We start from the raw sequence: 17,347 nt of genomic DNA, 5'->3' as shown, positions 1-17,347 counted from the left end.
TGGCTGTGTGTTAATTAGGAGGAGGCTAGTTGAGTGCCTGCAACCATCCTGTATGCGTGCTACTCACATTGGATCTACATCTGGAGTTGTGGTCTGAGGTGTGATTTCATATGACAGCAGGAGCACTCTCGTGGTTATCCCACCCACCCCTGACAGCAAATTTGTACTTCAGTCTGATGATGTGACCTGTTGTGCTGCCATTCATGAACAGCATTTCACGAGGTGTTTTCCAACAGGATAACACTCGCCCACATGCTGCTGTTGTATTCCAACGTGCTCTACATAGTGTCAACATGTTGCCTTGGCCTGCTCAATCACCATATCTGTCTCCAGTCGAACAAATATGGGACATTACTGGACAACAACTCCAGCACCATCCACAACCAGCATAAATATTGTCCCTGTATTGATTGACCAAGTGCAACAGGCCTGGAACTCCATCACACAAACTGACATCTGCCACCTGTACAGTGCAATGTATACACGTTTGCACCCTTGCATTCAACATTCTGATGGTTACATTGGTTATTAATGTACCAATCTTTCATATTTGCAATGGCTTATCTCACCCTTACAGTAACCTGCAATATTGCATTGTTACTCACTTAAATACACTGATCAACCATAACATTATGACCACCTACCTAATAGCCGGTATGTCCACTTTTGGCATAGATAACAGCGATGATACTTCATGGCATGGAAGCAATAACACCTTGCTCGATATGTTGCTGGAGGGAGCTGGCATCGCATCTGCACTTACAAGTCATGTAACTCCTATAAATTCCGGGAAGGGTGCCCGATGAGCTCTGACACCACATTCAGTAACATCCCAGATGTGTTTGATTGGTTCAGATCTGTTGAATTGGGGGGCCAGCACATCAATTGGAACTTACCACTGTGTACCTCGAATTACTTCACCACACTACTGACATTGTGACACTGCACATTATCTTGAGAAATCAAACTGCCATTGGGAAACATGATCATCATGAATGGGTGTACACAGTCTGCAACGAGTGTATAGTACTCGTTGGCCGTCATGGTGCCTTGCACAAGCTTCACTGGATCCACGAATGCCCATGTGAATGTTCACCAGAGCCTAATGGAGTCACCACCAGCTTGTCTCCAGTGCACTGTACAGGTGTCAAGGAGCTGTTCTGCAATACGATGGATTTGTGCCATTCCATTGCCATGGTGAAGAAGGTATTGGGATTGATCAGACCATGCAATGCTCTACCACTATGCCAACGTCCAGTGCTAATGGTCTTATGCCCATCTCAGTCGTTGTTACTGATATTGGCACACGCATGGGTCATCGGGTGCGGTGGCCTATTGTTAAGAGTGTTCGGTGCAGTGTGTGCTCAGACACACTTGTACTCTGCCCTGTATTAAAGTCTGATGTTAATTCCACTACAGTTTGCTGACTATCCTGTTTTACCAATATGCCCAGCCTACGACGTCCGACATCCGTAATGAGGGGTGACTGCTCAGCCCCACAACGTCTGGACGTGCTTTCACCACATGGTGAAGACGCTCACTACAGCACTCCTTAAATATCTGACAAGTTGTGTAATTTCTGAAACACTCATGCTGAGCCTCTGCACCACTGCAATCTGCTTGGTCAGACTCAAATTGTGCATGTTTCCCATTCTACAAGCAGACAACATGCTCACTGATACTACATGCAATGTACTTTTGTCTGACTAACAGTCATTCCTTGCCAAGTGACACTGCTATTGTCTGGTTGGGTTTGTTTCGATAGTTGGTCACTGGTCATAATGTTCTGGCTAATCAGTGTACGTTAGCCAGAAAAACATATTCCTGAAACTTCATTACCCCACATTATTTTTTTTAATTGCATTTTTGTACATCACTGTACAATAAGTCAGTGGAAGAGCAATGCATGACTTCATTCTGTGTTGTGAAAGAATGCAGTGTATCTATTTCTGAAATTCATCTAAACTGACATTTATTCTTTTTTTCCCCCTAAATAAGCAGTTTGTTCTTGTATAATATCAAAGCAAATGCTCCATGTCTATTTTGATAGGTTAACAGAAAAGGAAGACATTTAAAACAACCTATCTGTTGTGCTTCTGTAGTACAGTTACAGTGTAACACTATTTTGAGATTCACACACGTACTGCAGAGACTATACATTTTCTCTCAGGATGCGCTATGACATTCTTGAGATTTTTTCTCAAGGTTCTTGAGTGACAGATCTTCCCTATCCTAGTGAATGCTCCTGTGGACCACTGTCAATCATTCTTTTATATGTTGTAGTCCATATTTATTGCTTTTTTATGAAGCATCTTTTACAAGCTCTGATTACACCATTACAGCACTATCAGTAAAGAGTGTGTGGTTTTTGCAAAACTTTCAAAATTTAAATGAACTATAAAATGCTCACTAATTGCTGACTTTTAATTATATGCTCAATGCAGTTTTTTGTAGTTGCATTAGAGGCAAATCAAAACTTGCTGGTAACGTTACACATAAAACTTTACTTTCTTAGAACTAGTGCAACCACCAAAATACAAGAATAATTATTGTAATATAAAGTATCTCTGAAAGCATTTTGAGTTTTCTTTAATTCCATTGGACATGATTTCATGTCTTTCTGGTTTTAATAAAATTGCATAAATGCCACCAGCTTTTTATAACATTGTCTGCAATATGTAGATGTATGTCCCTCACATGCTTCTACCAGTGCCTCAAACCATTAGGCCATGAAATCAAAGATGTCCTGCAGTGTGTACCTTGAGAATCTCCCTCCATGCATGCAGATTTTATGTATGGCCACAAAGAATCCTCAACAATTGTTTGGGAACCACACTAAACAAGTTGCTGGCTGACTATATCCCACACATGTTCAGTAGGCAACATCAGGTGAACATGCATGGCAGGAACACTACCTGTAGTTCTTCAAAGAAGGCTTGCATATTTATCACTACATGTTGTGGTTGGGCACTGTATTACTACCAAACAGCTAAGATGTGTCTTTGGCCGAAATAGCAGCTACTCCTCAACTTCACATCAATACTTTTAAGTTGAGATTGCACATTGGTGTACGATAGAATCCCAAACCATCATTCTTGTCTGTCTGCTATGTTGCCCAACAGTTCATGACTTACAGACTGTGGTCACCATTATAACAACTAATACATGCATAGCCATCACCACAGGGCAGACAGAAATGGAAGCCGTCGAAAAAAAAGGTACAGTTTGAAGCTCAGCACACCAGCAGTGCCCCATGGCAGTCGGTCTGAGATATCTGTTTTCTAATCAGTGAAAGCTAGCACAGTGATGTACTAACAGTGCAGTTCACAGTAAATAGAACTGAACCATCAACACAGATGGCAGTAGGTTGAACCTACCTAGATATTAGCTTGCACCCGTGACATAAGGATGTGATGACATGGCATCATACATGCACAGAGAAAGAACAAAACACTGTCAGTATTTATTTTGTTTCTATATTATGTTTTAGGCTCTAGTGGCCAGCTTATCTGCAGTATAGTCTAGGTCTAGGTTAAGTTGAAAGGTGGCACTGTTGTTATGAGTTAGTGAAGCCAACCATTGTCAATATGAAATATTGGTTTGTAGTGACATGGTTTTTTAGCTTAAACTAACATTATGGTCTTGTTGTGAGTTGTTAAGAGAAAAATGCTATTATGAGAATAAACGTAATTCTTTTAATGACATGTATTTTAAGCATATTGGATTTCAGTGAGTGTTTTACTTTCACCATTGTGAGTCAAACGACAGACATTTATCAGCAGGTTCAGTATTTCCAAGTCAGGTCTGCTCCTGCTACAGTGCTCCGCCATTTGGGAAAACATTGGAGACAAAATTGTACAAACTATCATGTTGACAATGTGAATGTGATTCGGTTGTGTAGACACATTGCTTAGTCCCGTTCATTCTCATTACATGTAGGACTCTATTCTATGCTAGAAGAACTGTAACATTATGAACTGAAATGTCATGGAATGAGAGACCCATTTCCTGGAAAAAGATAATTCTGTCCTACTACTCCTTCCTCAATTACTGATGTTACTGAGGCATATTGGTTGTTGCATTCACTTACATGTATGCTGTCTCATGGCAGTAGCAGTTCCTTACTTCTTACTTTAGATTCATGTAGTGATGAAATTTTGGCAGCCATTAATGCATTATGCGGTACAGAAAAGGAAATGCAAGGGAACTGAAGGATTTTTTAAAATTTTGTAATTTATTTGTATTTTTCAATTAGAATAAATTTTGGGCAGTGAAATAACAAAAAGCAATAAATATTAGGACTGATAATCTCTCTCTCTCTCTCTCTCTCTCTCTCTCTCTCTCTCTCTCTCTCTGTCATTATATTTAGCTCACAGAATGTTTCTGAAATTTGTACAGAAAGTGTTGTAAAAGTAAGCAACAAATAATATTTACTATATTGGCAGTTTATAATGTACCTTTGAAGTAATGTAGTCTCTGCCTCCTTTTATTACCCACCACACCCTCTTATTTCAACACTATAAAATTAGTAGCTGGGTAGCCATGGTCTGTCCTCTGTTCTCCCAAATGCCCTATTCCCTTTTCTTTTCTTTCATGAACATTGTGTTCATTGTGTATGAATTATTATAAGACGTGAAGATGTTTCATAATTTTGCTCTTATTATTTATTTCTATCTGAAATACATGATTCATATTTAAGGAACTTTACAGTTAATTCAATAATGAAAGAATTAAAGGTAACAGCTCACCATAAGTGTAAGTGTGTTGAGCACTAAACAGGCTCAGCAAAACACACACACACACACACACACACACACACACACACACACACACACATACACACACACACACTGTGTCAGCCAACTAAATTATCCTGTACTGCAAGTGAATTGGGAATTGTGTTGGGTGGAATAGATGAGAGGAAGAAGAAGACAGGAAGTGAAGAGAAGCTGGGAGCCAGAGACAGTAAATGACAGGATAGGAATGTGGCCCCATTGGGCTCTCTATTGGCATATGAAGTGGAAGAGTAGGTGTGTAGGGAGATTAGAACAGAGGGAGAAGGGGTACTGCAAAGAGAAAAAGTGTAAGTGTAGATTAATGAGTGGAGTAGGAGGCACGGAGAAAGGAGTGAAAGTTTGCGGGATCGAAGGTTGTGTTGCACATTCAGCCTACATCAGGATGTAATCTGACTGCTGTCTTAAGCCATGGCATGTGAGGTTTCTGATTTTTATATCAATTTCATATACAGTATGAAGTGAAATTTGCACACTCAGGCTTCGCAGCACGATTCCTCACATGCCAGTGATAAAAAAATGTCTCTCACAAAATTTCGGCTGGCGAGTACATCCAACAGGAAAAAGATGTTAAAGAGAGGCAACTTGGTAATGCTGTAACCACATGTGTGGTAACTACCTCTTTCAGCACATATTAGCTGTGCTGTATAGTTGGTGCAGTCGATAGAGTTTTGGGTTACCATGCAGGAGGTCAATGGTTCAATCCTGGGTTGAGGCATATGTTTTTTATTTGATAAAAGTAGTCCAGGTGGTGTGGTGTCTGGTATCTTAATCGCCAACAGCGATTGCAGCAGTTCCTGTGGAAAACATTTGCACTTACATACTACAATCGCAGAAATGGAAGATTGGTCAGCTTTGAAAGAAGCCCTTTCCACGTTGTGGGTGTGAATTTATTCGCACCACTTCATGTACTAGATGCAAAACCTGTTTTTTTAGTACCCTCCTCCAGTGCTTCCATGGATTAGTACTAACTATTATTCTTGCCTCGTTCATGTCCATTGCATTTTGTTAGGACCTTACGTTAGCAGTAGGACTAGCAACATGCTTTGCGAATAATGTCCAAACTTGGTTACTATTTGTATGTGTTAGCACCATAGTCTCACTAATTATGCCTTTCAACATTGAGTCTAGTAACCGCATGCTATTTAGTACGTATCTCAATGCATTATTTTTATTATTATTATTATTATTATTCTATCAATGGGATTGTGTAAACATCACGTCTGTTACTGTTAGGGAAAGAGTGTAATTCAAAACCAGACATTTCACAATTAGTAATGTTAGGATGAATCATGCAGACCAATATCTGTCAGAGGAGTAATCCACATTGATGGAACAGTGCACAGGACTGACAGTGCATTTATACTGTAAGCGCTGTCCACCAGACAGGGACCAGTTTCAAGTGGAGTAATGCACCCGTGACAGACCCCAATGTACATGAATACACACATAGAATTTTCTCACTGTAAACCTCAAAACCAGTGTGGCAGACATATGGCCCACAAAAACAGTAAATATGTGGATATGCTTATGGTCCTTGATGCATATGATAACCACGCTGGTGTTGCCACTCATAAATATACTGCTAGATATCCTGGTTGACACCATACAGATAACAATGTGTTTCATCATCTGTACATTCACGAGTCAGGTTCTCTCCTTCCACCATCACGTGTCAGAGATCATCCATAGACTCACCGTACTCCAGCTACTGAGGAAGCTATTCTGGAGATCATACACCAAAAACCTCAGCGAAGTACACATAGTGTAGCAAGGCAGTTGCCTGTCTCACAATACACAATCATCAGTGTGCTGCACGAGCTTGGGCTGCACCACTATCATTGTGATTTCATGCAACACCTGCATCCTGCAGATCATCATTGGTGGATACAATTCTGTGAATGGTTCCAACAACAACACGAAGCCAACAATGACTGATGACTACGTAAACACCGTAATATGGTAGGGTGCAGCACCATTCACTCAGGAGGGTGTCTTCAATATGCATTATGCCCACCATTGTTGTGAGATTAACCCGCACGCTACCCGTGACTGTGGATATCAAGTTCACTTTGGTATCAACTGGGCCAGAATATTGGGTGGCAGGTATTTGGGTCCCTACATGTTGCCTGCCTGGTTAACTGCGTGAATGTATAATTCATTCCTCTAAACTACCCACCTGATCCACTGGAAGATGTTCCACTACATGTTTGGCAGAGGATATGGTTCCAGCATGATGGTGCACTCCATAATGTGCGACAGTGTTTGGACACTGGGGAAATGTCATGGACATGAAGGTCCAGTTGTATAGCCACAATGTTCACCTGACCTAAATCCCCTGGATTTCTTCCTGTGGGGGCACCTGAAGGAATACATGTACTCTACTCCACCAATGAATGTGGAAGAATTGGTAGCACATGTTCACGCTGCTGCTGTTACTTTGGACACAGGTTTGCTGTGACTGGTCTAGCGCTGTATTATCCAGCAGGTTGTGCAATGTTTGGATGACAAGTACATGTGTTATTGTACTGTACCCTCATTTTTAGCATCTCAAAATTGATATTGTTTTTGTAGTTATAGTTTGTAGTTGTAGTCAGGCAGTAGTAGCCGAAAGAGACACAAGCAGGAACAGGGAAGAAACTGCTTGGAACAGAGAAGAAACTGCTTTTGTGACATTTACGAGTTCCTAACCAGGAGCAAATTTTATAATATCATCTGTGTGCTTTTAATAATTTAGTTTCTTGAGTTTCTGCTTGTAAATTTAATATCTAATAGCCACAGTTCTTGCGTTTTCATTTGCGTTGGAAAGTAAGTCGATTTTGTGACACGTTGTTGTTGTTGTTGTGGTCTTCAGTTCAGAGACTGGTTTGATCAGCTCTCCATGCTACTCTATCCTTTGCAAGCTTCTTCATCTCCCAATACTTACTGCAACCTACATCCTTCTGAATCTGCTTAATGTATACATCTCTTGGTCTCCTTCTACGATTTTTACCCTCGACACTGCCCTCCAATGCTAAATTTGTGATCCCTTGATGCCTCAGAACATGTCCTACCAACCAGTACCTTCTTCTTGTCAAGTTGCACCACAAACTCCTCTTCTCCCAATTCTATTCAATACCTCCTCATTACAGAATGAGATTTTCACTCTGCAGCGGAGTGTGCACTGATATGAAACTTCTTGGCAGATTAAAACTGTGTGCACCGACCGAGACTCGAACTCGGGACCATTGCCTTTCGCGGGCAAGTGCTCTACCATCTGAGCTACCGAGGCACAACTCACGCCCGGTCCTCACAGCCTTACTTCTGCCAGTATCTCGTCTCCTACGTTCCACACAGTTTTAATCTGCCAGGAAGTTTCATATCAGTGCACACTCCGCTGCAGAGTGAAAATCTCATTCTGGAAACATCCCCCAGGGTGTGGCTAAGCCATGTCTCCCCAATATCCTTTCTTTCAGGAGTGCTAGTTCTGCAAGGTTCACAGGAGAGCTTCTGTGAAGTTTGAAAGGTAGGAGACGAGATAATGGCAGAAGTAAGGCTCTGAGGACTGGGCGTGAGTCGTGCTTCGGTAGCTCAGATGGTAGAGCACTTGTCCGCAAAAGGCAAAGGTCCCGAGTTCGAGTCTCGGTCGGTGCACACAGTTTTAATCTGCCAGGAAGTTTCACCTCCTGATTAGTTATGTGATCCACACATCTAATCTTCAGCATTCTTCCCTAGCACCACATTTCGAAACCTTATATCTTCTTTTTGTCCGAACTATTTTTCGTCCACGTTTCACTTCCATACATGGCAACACTCCATACAAACGCTTTCAGAAACGACTTCCTGACACTTAAAACTGTACTCGATGTTTTCTCTTCTTCAGAAATGCTTTCCTTGCCATTGCCAGTATACATTTTATATCCTCTCTACTTCGACCATCATCAATTATTTTGCTCCCCAAATAACAAAACTCCTTTACTACTTTAAGTGTCTCATTTCCTAATCTAATTCCCTCAGCATCACCCGACTTAATTCCACTACATTCCATTATCCTCCCTGTATTTTACCCCTGCCACCTTTAGAATTTGAAAGAGAGTATTCCAATTAGCATTGTCAAAAGCTATTTAGTACGTATCTCAATGCATTATTTTTATTATTATTATTATTATTATTCTATCAATGGGATTGTGTAAACATCACGTCTGTTACTGTTAGGGAAAGAGTGTAATTCAAAACCAGACATTTCACAATTAGTAATGTTAGGATGAATCATGCAGACCAATATCTGTCAGAGGAGTAATCCACATTGATGGAACAGTGCACAGGACTGACAGTGCATTTATACTGTAAGCGCTGTCCACCAGACAGGGACCAGTTTCAAGTGGAATAATGCACCCGTGACAGACCCCAATGTACATGAATACACACATAGAATTTTCTCACTGTAAACCTCAAAACCAGTGTGGCAGACATATGGCCCACAAAAACAGTAAATATGTGGATATGCTTATGGTCCTTGATGCATATGATAACCACGCTGGTGTTGCCACTCATAAATATACTGCTAGATATCCTGGTTGACACCATACAGATAACAATGTGTTTCATCATCTGTACATTCACGAGTCAGGTTCTCTCCTTCCACCATCACGTGTCAGAGATCATCCATAGACTCACCGTACTCCAGCTACTGAGGAAGCTATTCTGGAGATCATACACCAAAAACCTCAGCGAAGTACACATAGTGTAGCAAGGCAGTTGCCTGTCTCACAATACACAATCATCAGTGTGCTGCACGAGCTTGGGCTGCACCACTATCATTGTGATTTCATGCAACACCTGCATCCTGCAGATCATCATTGGTGGATACAATTCTGTGAATGGTTCCAACAACAACACGAAGCCAACAATGACTGATGACTACGTAAACACCGTAATATGGTAGGGTGCAGCACCATTCACTCAGGAGGGTGTCTTCAATATGCATTATGCCCACCATTGTTGTGAGATTAACCCGCACGCTACCCGTGACTGTGGATATCAAGTTCACTTTGGTATCAACTGGGCCAGAATATTGGGTGGCAGGTATTTGGGTCCCTACATGTTGCCTGCCTGGTTAACTGCGTGAATGTATAATTCATTCCTCTAAACTACCCACCTGATCCACTGGAAGATGTTCCACTACATGTTTGGCAGAGGATATGGTTCCAGCATGATGGTGCACTCCATAATGTGCGACAGTGTTTGGACACTGGGGAAATGTCATGGACATGAAGGTCCAGTTGTATAGCCACAATGTTCACCTGACCTAAATCCCCTGGATTTCTTCCTGTGGGGGCACCTGAAGGAATACATGTACTCTACTCCACCAATGAATGTGGAAGAATTGGTAGCACATGTTCACGCTGCTGCTGTTACTTTGGACACAGGTTTGCTGTGACTGGTCTAGCGCTGTATTATCCAGCAGGTTGTGCAATGTTTGGATGACAAGTACATGTGTTATTGTACTGTACCCTCATTTTTAGCATCTCAAAATTGATATTGTTTTTGTAGTTATAGTTTGTAGTTGTAGTCAGGCAGTAGTAGCCGAAAGAGACACAAGCAGGAACAGGGAAGAAACTGCTTGGAACAGAGAAGAAACTGCTTTTGTGACATTTACGAGTTCCTAACCAGGAGCAAATTTTATAATATCATCTGTGTGCTTTTAATAATTTAGTTTCTTGAGTTTCTGCTTGTAAATTTAATATCTAATAGCCACAGTTCTTGCGTTTTCATTTGCGTTGGAAAGTAAGTCGATTTTGTGACACGTTGTTGTTGTTGTTGTGGTCTTCAGTTCAGAGACTGGTTTGATCAGCTCTCCATGCTACTCTATCCTTTGCAAGCTTCTTCATCTCCCAATACTTACTGCAACCTACATCCTTCTGAATCTGCTTAATGTATACATCTCTTGGTCTCCTTCTACGATTTTTACCCTCGACACTGCCCTCCAATGCTAAATTTGTGATCCCTTGATGCCTCAGAACATGTCCTACCAACCAGTACCTTCTTCTTGTCAAGTTGCACCACAAACTCCTCTTCTCCCAATTCTATTCAATACCTCCTCATTACAGAATGAGATTTTCACTCTGCAGCGGAGTGTGCACTGATATGAAACTTCTTGGCAGATTAAAACTGTGTGCACCGACCGAGACTCGAACTCGGGACCATTGCCTTTCGCGGGCAAGTGCTCTACCATCTGAGCTACCGAGGCACAACTCACGCCCGGTCCTCACAGCCTTACTTCTGCCAGTATCTCGTCTCCTACGTTCCACACAGTTTTAATCTGCCAGGAAGTTTCATATCAGTGCACACTCCGCTGCAGAGTGAAAATCTCATTCTGGAAACATCCCCCAGGGTGTGGCTAAGCCATGTCTCCCCAATATCCTTTCTTTCAGGAGTGCTAGTTCTGCAAGGTTCACAGGAGAGCTTCTGTGAAGTTTGAAAGGTAGGAGACGAGATAATGGCAGAAGTAAGGCTCTGAGGACTGGGCGTGAGTCGTGCTTCGGTAGCTCAGATGGTAGAGCACTTGTCCGCAAAAGGCAAAGGTCCCGAGTTCGAGTCTCGGTCGGTGCACACAGTTTTAATCTGCCAGGAAGTTTCACCTCCTGATTAGTTATGTGATCCACACATCTAATCTTCAGCATTCTTCCCTAGCACCACATTTCGAAACCTTATATCTTCTTTTTGTCCGAACTATTTTTCGTCCACGTTTCACTTCCATACATGGCAACACTCCATACAAACGCTTTCAGAAACGACTTCCTGACACTTAAAACTGTACTCGATGTTTTCTCTTCTTCAGAAATGCTTTCCTTGCCATTGCCAGTATACATTTTATATCCTCTCTACTTCGACCATCATCAATTATTTTGCTCCCCAAATAACAAAACTCCTTTACTACTTTAAGTGTCTCATTTCCTAATCTAATTCCCTCAGCATCACCCGACTTAATTCCACTACATTCCATTATCCTCCCTGTATTTTACCCCTGCCACCTTTAGAATTTGAAAGAGAGTATTCCAATTAGCATTGTCAAAAGCTATTTAGTACGTATCTCAATGCATTATTTTTATTATTATTATTATTATTATTCTATCAATGGGATTGTGTAAACATCACGTCTGTTACTGTTAGGGAAAGAGTGTAATTCAAAACCAGACATTTCACAATTAGTAATGTTAGGATGAATCATGCAGACCAATATCTGTCAGAGGAGTAATCCACATTGATGGAACAGTGCACAGGACTGACAGTGCATTTATACTGTAAGCGCTGTCCACCAGACAGGGACCAGTTTCAAGTGGAGTAATGCACCCGTGACAGACCCCAATGTACATGAATACACACATAGAATTTTCTCACTGTAAACCTCAAAACCAGTGTGGCAGACATATGGCCCACAAAAACAGTAAATATGTGGATATGCTTATGGTCCTTGATGCATATGATAACCACGCTGGTGTTGCCACTCATAAATATACTGCTAGATATCCTGGTTGACACCATACAGATAACAATGTGTTTCATCATCTGTACATTCACGAGTCAGGTTCTCTCCTTCCACCATCACGTGTCAGAGATCATCCATAGACTCACCGTACTCCAGCTACTGAGGAAGCTATTCTGGAGATCATACACCAAAAACCTCAGCGAAGTACACATAGTGTAGCAAGGCAGTTGCCTGTCTCACAATACACAATCATCAGTGTGCTGCACGAGCTTGGGCTGCACCACTATCATTGTGATTTCATGCAACACCTGCATCCTGCAGATCATCATTGGTGGATACAATTCTGTGAATGGTTCCAACAACAACACGAAGCCAACAATGACTGATGACTACGTAAACACCGTAATATGGTAGGGTGCAGCACCATTCACTCAGGAGGGTGTCTTCAATATGCATTATGCCCACCATTGTTGTGAGATTAACCCGCACGCTACCCGTGACTGTGGATATCAAGTTCACTTTGGTATCAACTGGGCCAGAATATTGGGTGGCAGGTATTTGGGTCCCTACATGTTGCCTGCCTGGTTAACTGCGTGAATGTATAATTCATTCCTCTAAACTACCCACCTGATCCACTGGAAGATGTTCCACTACATGTTTGGCAGAGGATATGGTTCCAGCATGATGGTGCACTCCATAATGTGCGACAGTGTTTGGACACTGGGGAAATGTCATGGACATGAAGGTCCAGTTGTATAGCCACAATGTTCACCTGACCTAAATCCCCTGGATTTCTTCCTGTGGGGGCACCTGAAGGAATACATGTACTCTACTCCACCAATGAATGTGGAAGAATTGGTAGCACATGTTCACGCTGCTGCTGTTACTTTGGACACAGGTTTGCTGTGACTGGTCTAGCGCTGTATTATCCAGCAGGTTGTGCAATGTTTGGATGACAAGTACATGTGTTATTGTACTGTACCCTCATTTTTAGCATCTCAAAATTGATATTGTTTTTGTAGTTATAGTTTGTAGTTGTAGTCAGGCAGTAGTAGCCGAAAGAGACACAAGCAGGAACAGGGAAGAAACTGCTTGGAACAGAGAAGAAACTGCTTTTGTGACATTTACGAGTTCCTAACCAGGAGCAAATTTTATAATATCATCTGTGTGCTTTTAATAATTTAGTTTCTTGAGTTTCTGCTTGTAAATTTAATATCTAATAGCCACAGTTCTTGCGTTTTCATTTGCGTTGGAAAGTAAGTCGATTTTGTGACACGTTGTTGTTGTTGTTGTGGTCTTCAGTTCAGAGACTGGTTTGATCAGCTCTCCATGCTACTCTATCCTTTGCAAGCTTCTTCATCTCCCAATACTTACTGCAACCTACATCCTTCTGAATCTGCTTAATGTATACATCTCTTGGTCTCCTTCTACGATTTTTACCCTCGACACTGCCCTCCAATGCTAAATTTGTGATCCCTTGATGCCTCAGAACATGTCCTACCAACCAGTACCTTCTTCTTGTCAAGTTGCACCACAAACTCCTCTTCTCCCAATTCTATTCAATACCTCCTCATTACAGAATGAGATTTTCACTCTGCAGCGGAGTGTGCACTGATATGAAACTTCTTGGCAGATTAAAACTGTGTGCACCGACCGAGACTCGAACTCGGGACCATTGCCTTTCGCGGGCAAGTGCTCTACCATCTGAGCTACCGAGGCACAACTCACGCCCGGTCCTCACAGCCTTACTTCTGCCAGTATCTCGTCTCCTACGTTCCACACAGTTTTAATCTGCCAGGAAGTTTCATATCAGTGCACACTCCGCTGCAGAGTGAAAATCTCATTCTGGAAACATCCCCCAGGGTGTGGCTAAGCCATGTCTCCCCAATATCCTTTCTTTCAGGAGTGCTAGTTCTGCAAGGTTCACAGGAGAGCTTCTGTGAAGTTTGAAAGGTAGGAGACGAGATAATGGCAGAAGTAAGGCTCTGAGGACTGGGCGTGAGTCGTGCTTCGGTAGCTCAGATGGTAGAGCACTTGTCCGCAAAAGGCAAAGGTCCCGAGTTCGAGTCTCGGTCGGTGCACACAGTTTTAATCTGCCAGGAAGTTTCACCTCCTGATTAGTTATGTGATCCACACATCTAATCTTCAGCATTCTTCCCTAGCACCACATTTCGAAACCTTATATCTTCTTTTTGTCCGAACTATTTTTCGTCCACGTTTCACTTCCATACATGGCAACACTCCATACAAACGCTTTCAGAAACGACTTCCTGACACTTAAAACTGTACTCGATGTTTTCTCTTCTTCAGAAATGCTTTCCTTGCCATTGCCAGTATACATTTTATATCCTCTCTACTTCGACCATCATCAATTATTTTGCTCCCCAAATAACAAAACTCCTTTACTACTTTAAGTGTCTCATTTCCTAATCTAATTCCCTCAGCATCACCCGACTTAATTCCACTACATTCCATTATCCTCCCTGTATTTTACCCCTGCCACCTTTAGAATTTGAAAGAGAGTATTCCAATTAGCATTGTCAAAAGCTTTCTCTAAGTCTACAAATGCTAGAAACGTAGGTTTGCCTTTCCTTAATCTTGCTTCTAATGTAAGTCGTAAGGTCACTATTGCCTCATGTGTTCCAACATTTCTACGGAATCCAAACTGATCTTCCCCAAGGTCGGCTTCTATCAGTTTTTCCATTCGTCTGTAAAGAATTCGCGTTAGTATTTTGCAGCTGTGACTTATTAAACTGTTAGTTCAGTAATTTTCACATCTGTCAACACCTGCTTTCTTTGGGATAGGAATTATTATACTCTTTTTGAAGTCTGAGGGTATTTCACCTGTCTCATGTTTTCTACTCCCGGGGCCTTGTTTCAGCTTAGGTCTTTCAGTGCTCTGTCAAACTCTTCATGAACTATCATATCTCCCATTTCATCTTCTTCTATATCCTCTTCCATTTCCATAATATTGTCCTCAAGTACATTACCCTCGTATAGACCCTCTATATACTCCTTCCACCTTTCTGCTTTCCCTTGTTTGCTTAGAACTGGGTTTCCATCTGAGCTCTTGATATTCATACAAGTGGCTATCTTTTCTCCAAAGGTCTCTTTAATTTTCCCATAGGCAGTATCTATCTTACTCCTAGTAAGATAAGCCTCTACATGCTTACGTTTGTCCTCTAGCCATCCCTGCTTAGCCATTTTGCGCTTCCTGTCAATCTTGTTTTTGAGCCGTTTGTACTCCTTTTTGCCTGCTTCATTTACTGAATTTTTATATTTTCTCCTTTCATCAATTAAATTCAATATTTCGTCTGTTACCCAAGGACTTTTACTACTCCTCGTCTTTGTACCTACTTGATCATCTGCTGCCTTCACTACTTCATCCCTCAGAGCTACCCATTCTTCTTCTACTGTATTTCTTTCCCCCATTCCTGTCAATTGATCCCTTATTCTCTCTCTGAAACTCTGTACAACCTCTGGTTTAGTCAGTTTGTCCAGGTCCCATCTCCTTAAATTCCCACCTTTTTCCAGTTTCTTCAGTTTTAATCTACAGTTCATAACCAATAGATTGTGGTCAGAGTCCACATCTGCCCCTGGAAATGTCTTACAATTTAAAACCTGGTTCCTAAATGTCTGTCTTACCATTATATAATCTATCTGATACCTTCTAGTACCTCCAGGATTCTTCCATGTATACAACATTCTTTCATGATTCTTGAACCAAGCGTTAGCTATGATTAAGTTATGCTCTGTGCAAAATTCTACCAGACAGTTTACTCTTTCATTTCTTACCCCCAATCCATATTCACCTACCATGTTTCCTTCTCTCCCTTTTCCTACTCTCGAATTCCAGTCACCCATGACTATTAAATTTTCGTCTCCCTTTTGCTACCTGAATAATTTTTTTTTCTCCTCATACATTTCATCAATTTCTTCATCATCTGGAGAATTAGTTGGCATATAAATTTGTACCACTAGTAGGCATGGGCTTCTTGTCTATCTTGGCCACAATAATGCGCTCACTATGCTGTTTGTAGTAGCTTACCCACACTCCTATTTTTTTATTCATTATTAAACATACTCCTGCATTGTCCCTATTTGATTTTGTGTTTATAATGCTGTATTCACCTGACCAAAAGTCTTGTTCCTCCTGCCACCGAACTTCACTAATTCCCACTATATCAAACTTTAACTTATCTAGTTCCCTTTTTAATTCTAACCTACCTGCCCTATTAAGGGATCTGACATTCCACGCCCCGATCCATAGAACGCCAGTTTTATTTCTCCTGGTAACGACGTCCTTTAGAGCAGCCCACACCCGGAGATCCGAATGGGGGACTATTTTACCTCCCGAATATTTTACCCAAGTATACACCATCATCATACTGTAAAGCTACATGCCCTTGGGAAAAATTACGGCTTTAGATTCCCCTTGCTTTCAGCTGTTCGCAGTACCACCACAGCAAGGCCGTTTTGGTTAGTGTTACAAGACCAGATCAGTCAATCATCCAGACTGTTGCCCCTGCAACTACTGAAAAGGCTGCTGCCCTTCTTCAGGAACCACATGTTCACATGTTTGTCTGGCCTCTCAACAGATACCCCTTCGTTGTGGTTGCACCTATGGTATGGCCATCTGTATCGCTGAGGCACGCAAGCCTCCCCACCAACGGCAAGGTTCATGGGCGGGTAGGGGGGGAGGGCTGTGACATATTGTAATATGTGACATATTACAAGCTCCTAATCGAGGCAAACTATCAAGTTTCACTTGAGTGCTTTGATAGTTAGGCTTTTGATTATCTGTGTATTATTAGACAAAGTTCCTGCGTTTTTGTCAGGGTCTACAGTGGGTTTCCATAACTCCAGTCGATAGTCTGTTTGTCTGCATAGTTTAGTTTTTCACGGTCTTTAGTATGGCAGGGACTGTGATTGTTGGGTGGAGGTACGAGCCGAGTTGGTGACACTTCGCTCTCAGCGTCAGGCTGTGATGGCTTTGGTTACACAGCTTGAGGCTGCAGTGGATGGGCACCACTGATGTGGGCCGGCTGTGGGGATCCAACAGTCATCCAGCAAGTCTGAATCCTCC

The 17,347-nt window shown here is 41.9% G+C and overlaps 1 protein-coding gene and 3 non-coding genes across 4 annotated transcripts in view; all 4 read left to right on the top strand.

Moving 5' to 3' along the window:
• Positions 1-17,347, top strand: part of LOC126355719 (protein abrupt-like) — a 269,896-nt gene that overhangs the window by 220,762 nt on the left and 31,787 nt on the right. The gene's annotated exons all lie outside the window — the stretch shown is intronic.
• Positions 8,353-8,426, top strand: Trnal-caa (transfer RNA leucine (anticodon CAA)). The gene has a single exon. It is a non-coding gene; the product is annotated as a tRNA-Leu (tRNA).
• Trnal-caa (transfer RNA leucine (anticodon CAA)) lies at positions 11,311-11,384 on the top strand. The gene has a single exon. It is a non-coding gene; the product is annotated as a tRNA-Leu (tRNA).
• Trnal-caa (transfer RNA leucine (anticodon CAA)) lies at positions 14,269-14,342 on the top strand. Its single transcript has one exon. It is a non-coding gene; the product is annotated as a tRNA-Leu (tRNA).

Source organism: Schistocerca gregaria, chromosome 1 (genome assembly GCF_023897955.1).
Source record: "Schistocerca gregaria isolate iqSchGreg1 chromosome 1, iqSchGreg1.2, whole genome shotgun sequence".
NCBI lineage: Eukaryota > Metazoa > Arthropoda > Insecta > Orthoptera > Acrididae > Schistocerca > Schistocerca gregaria.
Note: the sequence above shows the minus strand (reverse complement) of the source record. Positions and strands in the feature narration are given on the sequence as shown.